This window comes from Haemaphysalis longicornis, unplaced genomic scaffold, assembly GCF_048455015.1.
Source record: "Haemaphysalis longicornis isolate Haplotype H1 unplaced genomic scaffold, Haemaphysalis longicornis Haplotype H1 scaffold_14, whole genome shotgun sequence".
NCBI classification, from domain to species: Eukaryota; Metazoa; Arthropoda; class Arachnida; order Ixodida; family Ixodidae; genus Haemaphysalis; species Haemaphysalis longicornis.
This window is the reverse complement of record NW_027526245.1, coordinates 4,718,259-4,729,296: the sequence shown is the minus strand read 5'-3', so window position 1 is coordinate 4,729,296 and position 11,038 is coordinate 4,718,259.

The following is an 11,038-nucleotide window of genomic DNA, read 5'->3' as shown; positions in this document are numbered from 1 at the left end:
ACTTGCCACAGGTGTTGCACACTGCCTGCGCAGGGCAAGAGCGGGCTATGTGCCCAACGTTATGGTAGTTGTAAAACACGAAACGCTTTTGGTTGGTACAGGAATAGCTTCACAATCGCCGTGTAATATTTTACCACCCTTGGTAATGTCGGTAAGTCGAATGTCATCATAGCCAGGTTAGTGCACCCGAGTCGAGTGCAGCCTATTTTTTTCGGCAGTTCCCAGCGTAGCCATTGGACGGTATGTTCCTCGGTCTCATTTGGATCAATCATGATGACACCTCTGGTGGCGTTTCGTTTGAAGGGTGAAAGTTTCACCTCAACAGGGGCAGAATGGCACGTTCCTCGTGTTGGAAATTGTAGAGGAAGATATGGCTCTTGGCTCGAGGGCACGACTATCATCATCATTGTACATAAGTCAGTCACCGCCGTTAAAGAGACGTTGGAGCAGGTGTCCCACGGCTCGGTTTCCTGGCGCCGCACCCGCAACAAGGTGGTCACTCCGCAACATTTGGTGCGGATCCCCAAGGGAAAACGAGCGGCTCCCAATGACGTGGACAACGGGCGACGGCGACGGGGAGTTTCACCAAAAAACGGCCTCCACAGCACTTCGCCCTCATCGGAACCGCATTCAGGGAGACAACACGCGGAGCGGACTGCCTGCCAAGTGCGTAAGCTGGACTTTTTCTCTTAACGATGGACCGGCTGAAGGCGAAACGCGCTGCCAGGCGAACCAAAGCGACAAAAATTTCGACCGAGGCGACAGCACTCATTGAGAGCGGCTGCTCTGACAGACTCCGAAAGCTACTGGACAAGCTCATGGCTAGCCACGAGGAGCTTACCACGATCGACATCCAGGTCGAGGACGCGATTCCTGTCGAGGAGCTGGAAAGGGAGTACGAGTCGGCGGCACATTACAACGACCAAACGCTCGAGGCTCTGATTCGCCTTAAGTACCGGCTGGAGGACTTCAGCGTCAGCAGTACGGCGCAACCTGCCTACTCGGCGGCGTATAACACGCCACATGCCCCAACGACTGTTCCATCTCAGATCTCTGGACCTCGTCTCCCAACGCTTACTATCAGGCCTTTTTATGGGGACGTGTGTCAATGGACGTCGGCGTTCTGGGAGCAGTTTAACGGCGCAGTCCACACGAACCCGACTCTCACCACAGTTGACAAGTTCCACTAACTCCGCAACTACGTGGAAGGTGGAGCAGCAGCTACCATTGCCAGACTTCCAACGACGTAGGTGCGCTACGAGAGTGCGTTCAACTACTCAAAGAGAGGTTCACCGATGCAAGCCGGATAATACCACGGAATTTTTGAATGCTCCGCGGGATTCAGCATGTGCCATCTGAATCTGACACGAGAGCGCTGCGGAATCTATATGACTCCGTTCAGCTGAACATCCGCTGCCTGAAGGGGTTGGGCGTCCGATCGAGCAGCTATTCTGCAAAGATGTACACGGTTTTGCAGGAGGCATTGCCGGAAGAGATCATCGTGACGTTTCACCGACGCGTCTGCATTCAGGAGATATCAACGGCCACTACATCCTGCTTGTCTGGGGACAAAAATGTAACGAGCTACGGGGGCAACTGGAGCAACTCTTTTCGTACATGCGGATCGAGGTCGAGACGAAAGAGAGATGTTCTCCTGTCGAAAATTCAACAAATTCAAGTGATCCCTGCAACGTAACGGCCAGTCAACGTCAGTTCCTTACGCCTCGCATGCTTCGATGGCCAGACGAAACGAGTGCTTTTTTGCAAATCGGCAAGGCGCATTACCGAAGCATGCCACGCTTCTCTGGGCATGTCTGAAAAGAAGCGGTTAGCAAAAATTCTGTGATTCTATAGATGCACGATGGTGGGCCATCAATTAAAGGAGTGCCAGCGACATATATAGCGCGGGATGTGCAAGGGCAGACATGCAACTGCCGTGTGCGACCCGTACTATGCATGCAGAGTGAAGAAAGACCGGAAGCACAGTGACCCCAACTCCCATTTCCCGGTGCAGATGCAGGCCACCAAGTTGATATCCAGCCGCCAGCAAGTCACGGTTGGAATCATTCGGACGAAGGAGCTTCTAAAACCTCACATTAACACGGACATCTACAACGCCTGCATAAGGAAGACCATGAACACAACCCACAGCGAAACCCTGGGTGGACGTTTGGAACAGAAATGTACGGCGCACGGTCACGGAAAAGACACTGAAGAGCAATTTCGAATGCAAACGATTATCAAAAATCCAGAAAAAACTCTTCTTGAAGATGAACATCTCTGTGAGGTCATATCTTCTTGGTGCCTTCGACGGATGTCAGACGGCAGCGCATCACTCGAGCAGGACAACCATACAGCTCGGTGGTCCTTGTCAAGGAAACCAGCAGTGAATCTCAATGACTCATTGCAAGATGAAGCTTTAGGTTCCACGACCAAAAAAACCGAAGCAATCAGCAAGAGTGCCGAAAACACAATCTAGACTGAACCGCCCTCTCTTTTCTGTTTTTGCCTAGAACTGTGGTGCTATGTTTTCGCGAGGAGATATTTGCAAGATCTTAATGTTTTTTCTAGATATTTGGTGGTCAGGAGTATGGTGTAAATCTTGGAGGAACTTGTGGCTCCTGGCTCGAGGGCGTGACTATCATCATCATTGTACATACGTCAGTCATCGCCATTAAAGAGACGTTCGAGCAGGCGTCCCACGGCTTCGTTTCCTGGCCGCGCACCCGCAACGAGGTGGCCGATCCTCAACACCTCGGTGTTCAGAAAAGACTGATGTTACAGCAAACAGGCGAGACACTTCTGTATCATCGTAGACGTTTACGTAGATGCAGTTCCCTGCTATGTGAAATATGTGTGAGCAAGGTTCCGCTAGATGCTATTGTGAAGGGGTCGTCCCACTTACGTCGGCGAATGTATGTTTGGAATTGTCGTTACTGCTGCATTTAGCGAGTGGTCTTAGAACAAGTTGGAAGCGGGGCCACTTACCCGGTCCGTTCGAGCCACGAGTTCTTGAGCGAGAATGTGTTGGTGGTTCCTTCGTTAGTGAGGTGGCATGACTTGCTTCGACGTGATGAAAGGGGCCGGTTGAGATTTCGTCTGGGTTTGGTTTCGTTGTGGTGAGGCAACCTGTTTTCCCTTGGTGTCTTCATTCATCGGCGATACAGTATCTGTGTGCAGGTTAGGCGCAGTTTGCGGCGTAGTAGCTCTGCTTCATGTAGCGGCGGTGCCCGGCACGCTAGGCATTGCTAGCGCCGCCGGTTCACCACGAGATGATGACGTAGAGGAGCATTCCTGCAGCAGCACGAGCGGCTGCGTTGCCTCCAGCAGCAGCCATAGCAGTGTCTGCTGAAGCAGCAGTGGCAAGCTGGGTCCGTCAACGCTGCCGCGGTGTAAGGCTTATTGTCTTGAAGAGCTTTACCTGTCCCTCGTGGCACTATTGTCGCTGTTTCACGGGCGTCTGACGGAACAGAACTTCACAAATCGTTGATCGCTAAGTTATAGCACCCCGCGCCATTTAACTGCTTTTTCCATTAAGAAACGTGGAGTTGATGTGGAGTCGATGAACACGAGTGCGGCAGGGTAATTACTTGCATTTTGCCTCAAATGCATTTGCAGATCTGTTTGTGTTCTAGGCTGTCCAGCATGCATTATTAGGGGAAAGTTTTGCACGAAAAAACATAGGTTTCTTTTTATTAGATAAGTGTTTATAATGAGAGTTGTCTCAGGGCGCATGTACCCTGGAGGTGATGTTGTGGCTTGGAATGAACTTGTCAATTGGCCCATGAATTTTACTGTTTAATATGTTCCCGCTAGATTCCAGTGATCTGCTATCAAAGTCTTAAAAAAAGGGGTCAATAAATGTCGATAAGTTGTTATTTATGCAAGCAAAGTTAGCTTTGCCGTAGCGGTGAATTGTTTTCCTAGTTTAACACGATTTCGACCGGGTTACATTTAGTTAAAACGTAATCAAACAATGATCATTTACACTAGGTAGATATAATATCGAGGATTGATTCATTGATTTATTGATTGATTGATTGATTGATCGATTATTGATTGATTGATTGATTGATTGATTGATTGATTGATTGATTGATTGATTGATTGATTGATTGATTGATTGATTGATCGATTGGTTGGTTGGTTTAACGCGCAGACGCAATGCAGGAGATGAGGCGTGCGGTAGTGGAAGGCTCCGGGTTAATTTTGACTACCTGGAAATCTTTAACGTTTGCAGAAGTCGCGTTCACAAGGGTGTTTTTGCTTTCCGCTTTCTTCAGGTAAATCTTTATTCTTTATTCTTTATTCAAAAAACACCTTACAAGCCCCAGAACAGGGCATTGGGTAAGGGGGGAAATCGGGAAAGTACAGGACAGATAACATACAGTTTACAGGCAGGGTAAGTGCGCAACAACAAAAAATATAAATGAAATTACATATATCGTGGTACAGGGTGAGGTAAATCTGAAGATACACCATTTGCTGACTTGAACATGGCGAAACAGGGATACATTTTCAACAAATAAGAGACAAGGAAAATATAAATCACCGTAATACGCAATGCACTCAGAATTCAGGAACATGGTCACATGGCGAAGAGAGGGAGGAGCTGACGGCGAAATGTATCGGGATTAGATATGGAGGCTACGCAATCAGGCAGATCATTCCAAAGACGAACGGCCCGAGGCAGTGGTGATGAATTGAATGCATTAGTTGTACCGTATATGCGCATGAAGCTGAACTGATTATACAATCTGCGCGAAAAGGAGTGAGGTGTTTGAAGCTGAAGCCGCGATCGTTTATTAGAGGTAATATATTTCTGGAACAGACAGAGAAGAGCAATATCGCCGCGGTTATCTAATGGCGGCTGTTGAATGTCTAATTTAATTTGTGTTATGCTTGAGCTGATGTCGTAGTTACGTGATATGAAGCGGGCAGCTCTATTTTGAATCTTTTCTGCCATTGTATTCCGAGCAGACCCGACCCGATTGTATTCCGAAGGAATACAATCGGGTCTGCTTTTGAAAACCAGGTCTAGAATATTCGCTGCGTTTGATGGGCGTCTGGTAGGCTGTCATACAAATTCGAATAACGAAAACATAGAGCACAAGTCAATGAAGTGATTTACTAGCGCTGAGAATTGTGACAAGGACCGTGGATTACCTAGGAGGTAGGAAAGCGAGTTTAATCCAGAGTAAGTGCGTCGTGCAATTCATTAACAAAATCATTCCAGGAACACAAAGGTCGATAGCAGACGCGAATAATTATTGTATGATGAATGAGAGTCAGCGAAACCCGGGTGATTTCTAGATCACCCCCAATCTGTATAAGCAACCTTCATCTGCCAGGAGGCTCCCCCATCGCCGTTGCGAACAGCGCCACGAGTGGTTGCCAGCGCGTTGGCGTTGTCCATGCCCTCCCGGCACTGAAGCAAGCTTAGTACACCTGACAGCCACGAAGATCAGTTCGTCCGTTCTTTTGTTATAACAGCGGTGTTGAGGCCTGCGGTGGCGTATGAGAGCTTTTGTAGGGGAGGACATTTAGCAAAAGGGACACGTCTTTTCGAAGCCGGACATGTGCCCGACGTGCGGGACCTTGTGTGCGGTGAGTGCAGCGAAGTGGCGGCGCTGTGCACACCGCAAATGCGCGCACATGGCTCATCCAAGTCTTTAAAGCTAACGGTAATAAATGCTTTGCTACCTGAAATTGTGGTCGTTTATATTTGGTTTTATGCGTTTGCAGCTGTCCTTGGTAAGCAACATCGTAAAAGCCGCCTGCGACTGCAAAGCAGGGGTCGCCGGAAATGTAAACACGTGGCTGCTGACGCCGTGTTTCTGGCCCGCTTTGACTCCTTGTCCAAAACAGGTCAACCACACGCATGAGAGCTGCCTTCCGGGTCAAATAAAAGCGGTCGCGACATTCGCTAAGCCACGAAAGTTCACCAAAAAAAAGGTCTGGCGAGGCTTGTCAAACGGTTCTTTGGACTGCTTTTTTCTTGTTACCCCCTGTACCAAAAACACTGGAATACAGGATGAATAATTGCTTGTATGTACGACGGCCCGTTCCTTTTTATGGATATTATCGCCTGAACATCAGTTGCGAGTGTGCACCTACAATTCAAACCCGTCGAATTTCATGACCTGAGGTCCTCTCGCACGGTTTTTTTTTTCTTTTAAAAGTTTAAAGGCGGTGCAGAACTTTCTTAATTTCTGAATATGGGGACCGGGAAGGTTTTGCCAGTACAACACGTTTAGAGGCATTTTGGGGACATGAAATGTGGTCAGCATATCAGCATATGCGCAACACATTACCCATAAACATTGAGTTGAACAACTGCTGTAATGCAACCTCACACCAAGGTCTGCTGGGAATTCAAAGTTCCTATATGAACAATTGCTGAAGCTTCAAGATGTCTTAAGCAATGAAACAAATACGCTAGATGAAGTACAATTCAGCAGAAAGCAATCCGTTTCTCCGACGAACAAGACATATCCATTCCTGACGGCGTTGTCCTCCAATGGCTTGGTTGGAACGCAGTAGAACTTCGTGCCAGGGGAATTGTTGTAGTTGCTGCTGGATCCCGCAACGCAGCAATTAAGTCGGCTCACTGGAGTATTCATTACGATGCAGTTGAAAACGCGAAAAAGCTGTCAGCAACAACGGGCCCAGCTGCGCTCACATCTCGCCAGTCACCTGTCGTGCCGAAAGCACCGGTAGCTGCACAATAGCGTTGCCCCAGCTGCCGCTAGAGGCGTCCAGGTGCCTATTGGGGGAAACGAGATACTTTTTTGAAATAGCCGATAGGGCTCCGCCGCCGCGGAGTGCAGTCATGTCGCTACGGTATCTGTTAAACTGAGATTCAGTTTCGAAAATTTGGTGGTCGCGGGCATGCTCGTGAAGCAAGGTTTCAACCAATGCCACGACATCAACTGAGCAAGAGTCGTCAGCAGATGATAACTGGCGATGTTTGTTGAGCTGGCTTCTTCCATTGGCAAAGTGAACAGATACTTGACAGAGTTGATTGCGATATCTTGCCAATTCCCCTAGCACTTTCCCTGCTACTTATGGGCTGCGAAGGGTGTGTGCCCTGGCTTACGGCTCATCGCGCTGCTCAATCTGTTGTACGCTATCGGTGCTTCTGTCGTATATCAAACATTTTTTTCTTGACGAAGAGTCGTTTTCACGTAGTTCAAGTTTAGGGGATTCAGGGACACTTTTATTGATATTTAGTCATTTTTTGTAGGAATTTTGAGTAGTGAGAGCAAACTTTTCGCGCACAGTTTTGTTGCTATTTTAAGCTGCGTACGAACGGATAGCGTTTTCTCCATAACTTTGTAGCTAATAATTGAATTTATTATTGCACGCAATTTTCCTGGTGAACATGCACCTAGTCGGTACACGCTTTCAATAGAACCTGACGTTTTTCACACGCACTTATTTTTGCACCACTTATTCGAGTACGTAACTCTGTTGGTTGGCTAGTGCACCAAAACTTGTCAATTTTAAAGGGCTGAGTTCTTAAATGTTTAATTGTCTAAATGTACTATTCTTACTGTAAAAACACAACTTGGACATTTCAAGTTTTTTGTCGCATACAAAAGTGCATGACACATAGCCGCTTCGTAATATTTGGGTATCGAGCCAGTGCATATCTGTTCAATGTCTCGTCTGTCGAAGGTCCACGCCATCTCTACTGGTGAAATGAGCAGAGCACAGCCAGTAGCGGCTGTATATCCGACGGTGTGATAAATCAGTCAGGTCCAGTGTTCTCCCATACTGGAGCTAAACTCAAGATCTCGAAGAACAACGTATTTCGGTGAGAATTAATACTATCTTTATTTCTTTTTTTAGCCGCAGATCAGATAGTTTTGAGGAGAAACTGGCACCTGTATTTTAAATAAACGTTATCTGATATATTTTGAATATTTTTTAATGCTTATTTTTCCTGGCAACACCGATCGTGAAGGCAAATTTTAAATTAAATCTACCTGTATTATTAGGAGATATCACCACATGTTTCTAATGTGCAATCTTTATGTTGGCTGGAAACGAACCACTTTCCCGCGTAATCCAACATATATTACTACGGACAAAAGCAGCCACCCCACAACAGGATCTCTAAACAATTATTCATGCATATATACTCTCGCGCACTGCGTATGTCGCTTGTATTTTTTGGGCCCTGCACTAAATTTGCAATAAATTATTGTAAAACCTGTGATATCTTATTAGCGCAGGTTAAGCCTGAATTGCGTAAATATTTATCGACCCATAGCTGTAACTACGTTCTTGTGAATACATTGTTTTTATTTAAAGATCAAACTCAAAGCATAAAATAGAAACTTAAATTACAACTTATCAGTATTGCATCTATAATAAAAGCACAAAACAGCCAAAAGACAAAAGCAGCCTGAATTGCGTAAATATTTATCGACCCATAGCTGTAACTACGTTCTTGTGAATACATTGTTTTTACCTAAAGATGAAACTCAAAGCATAAAATCGAAACCTAAATTACAACTTATCAGTATTGCATCTATAATATTTAATATTGTTCTCATAAACCTATACAGTTGTTGCAAATTTTGTATATTTGTCGGCACAAATTTCTCCTGCTATACGCAGTGTATTCACGGGAAGCGAAAACGCAAAACACAAAATTCAAACCCCGAAGATTGCACCCGTCTAAACTAACATGTGTAAATAATTCACACAGTCTCTACCTAATTAACATAAAAATAACAACCCATGCTATGAACGTATCGAGCCTCCCTTTAAGCCAAAAATTATATAAGAGATACCTTCCTTTTTCTGTGGACATAAATAAGCTAGTAATATATATCGATAATAATAATAACTACAACAACAGCAACAACCACGTTTCCTACGAACACTATGTCAACCCAGACAATCAGAAGGTAATAAAAAGATTGCGGATAAGCTCGCACTGATCTATCTGTTATTGTATATGTTGCTACAATGACATTTTTCTGCATTCCGTGCATTCACTTGATCAAAAATGCGAAGCACGCGATCAAAACGCATAGACGTACGTATAAACAAACCTGTGTAGCAAATATAACTATCATTGAAATTATTGTGAGATGCTGTGTAGCCAACGTCATTAGCAATTCAAGACGAAAACAATAGCATCGGAATGTAACTAATAAAAGGTAACATGTCGCTCAATTAAATTGTAAAGATACTGCTGCACCCACATCCAGCTATGTCGTGCGAGCGTAGAACAAAAATTGCAGCATGCACGTCGTGCCTTTCGTCTGCCGGGAGTCGGAAGAATTTTATGCGGGCGTGGCGTATCGAGACGCCTCAGCACAGGACGATTTGTGATCACAGCGCAAATGTATTCTTGCTTCTGTTTCTATGAAACAACCTTTACGGAGAAAAAAATTTCCCCCAGTCTACCCCGCGAATGTGGTTGAAAAGCAGAGCCGTAAACGGCACCCACAACGATTACCCATTCGATGTCACTTATATTCACTGCGTCGCTCTACAAATAGTGAAACCAAAGAGAAGTGAAATTCACGTAACCACACGCTTTATTACTTCAATATTTCATTTTTTGTTATGGCTATATCAAACATGATGCATGATGTTGGTGGAAATGTATGGGTGTAGCACATGAGGGGAAACTCTTGTTTTTAAATGTAAAGAAAACTGAAACCCGCTTTTACATGATGTCACTTCTCTATCTCTGCCGTCGCGGGCGGAAGTGACGAGGTCGGCAGCAGATACGAAGGAGGAGCAGCAGTAGGACAACGAGGAGGAAATACTTCTATTCAGATTTCTGAACAGCCCAGAGTGCGGCCCAGGGGACTCGTTCCTCAATCATCATCTTCATCACCTGCCTTTCTACGCGCACTGCAGGGCAAAGGGCTCTCCCACTATTCTGCAATTACCCCGGTCCTGTGCTAACTGCGTCCTTCTTCACTGTAGCCCATATTCAGTTCACGCCACCTGGCTTTGTCCAAAATCTTAAGGTGGGGAGGCAGAGACTGGCTGGACAGCAGCATCTCCCATTGCTCTTGCTCGGTAGTTGACGGAAAGAGAGGAGGGTGCTCAGGGCTAAAGTCCCACACCCCGATTTTGTGGCAGCGTGTTCCTACTTCTGAGCAAAATTTACATTCAGCGTCGTAGCGATTCGGGTGCCTTAAGTGAAGAAGCGACGGGTGGGGGTAGGAGCCGGATTGTATGAGCCGTATGGTTGTTTGTTGGTCTCTAGAAAGGTCACTGTAAAGCGAAGGTATGGTCTGCCTCTTAAGGCGATAATGCTGGGTTTCGTTCCTGAACGAGACAAGCCGGTGACGTCCTCGTGCAGCTTCATAGCACGGGGGGTAAAAGTGGAGGCCTGGTGGGAGTATTCGTTGCCCTCCATGAAAGACTGAGCGGGTGTCCAGATGAGCTGAACGGAACCATTTGGGGATAGGTTTTTCTTCCTGGGCCGGCACGAGACCAGCACGCTTCATGTGCCTTCGACGTTTCATCGTCGTCGTCGGCGGCGTGCGTCGGCGAGTCTCGGGAGGCCGTGATTACAAGTAGCCCACTCACCTTCAGCAACTTTAGGGTGCATCTAAAATAACAGCCCTTGAATTAACATTTCACATAGCAGAAGGCGCTCATATTCAAAGCGGAACACCAACCACAGCTCGGCGTCACCTGCGTTGAACATGATGGTGATAATGCCTAAATAAAGACAAACTCATACCGCGTGCAAAGTCTCGCTCTATCTTTTTAATGCCTCTCACTCTAACACCCTCCACTGCAAAAAAATTACACCATCTTTCCGTAGGATGCTTATAGTCGAGACGCTTCCCTCCCTGGTTCCGCTGTTGACACCTCCATTGCGCATGCGCATCTCTCCTCTAGTCTCCCCCTCACAGCCGTATAAACCAGGTGTGCAGACGCGCTGCGTGCTGCTCCGCTATGCATGCGCGTCTCTCCTCTATTCTCCCCCTCACCCTACCCATGCGTCTCTCTACTCTAACGCAACACACCAACTGTACTCACACTTGTTACT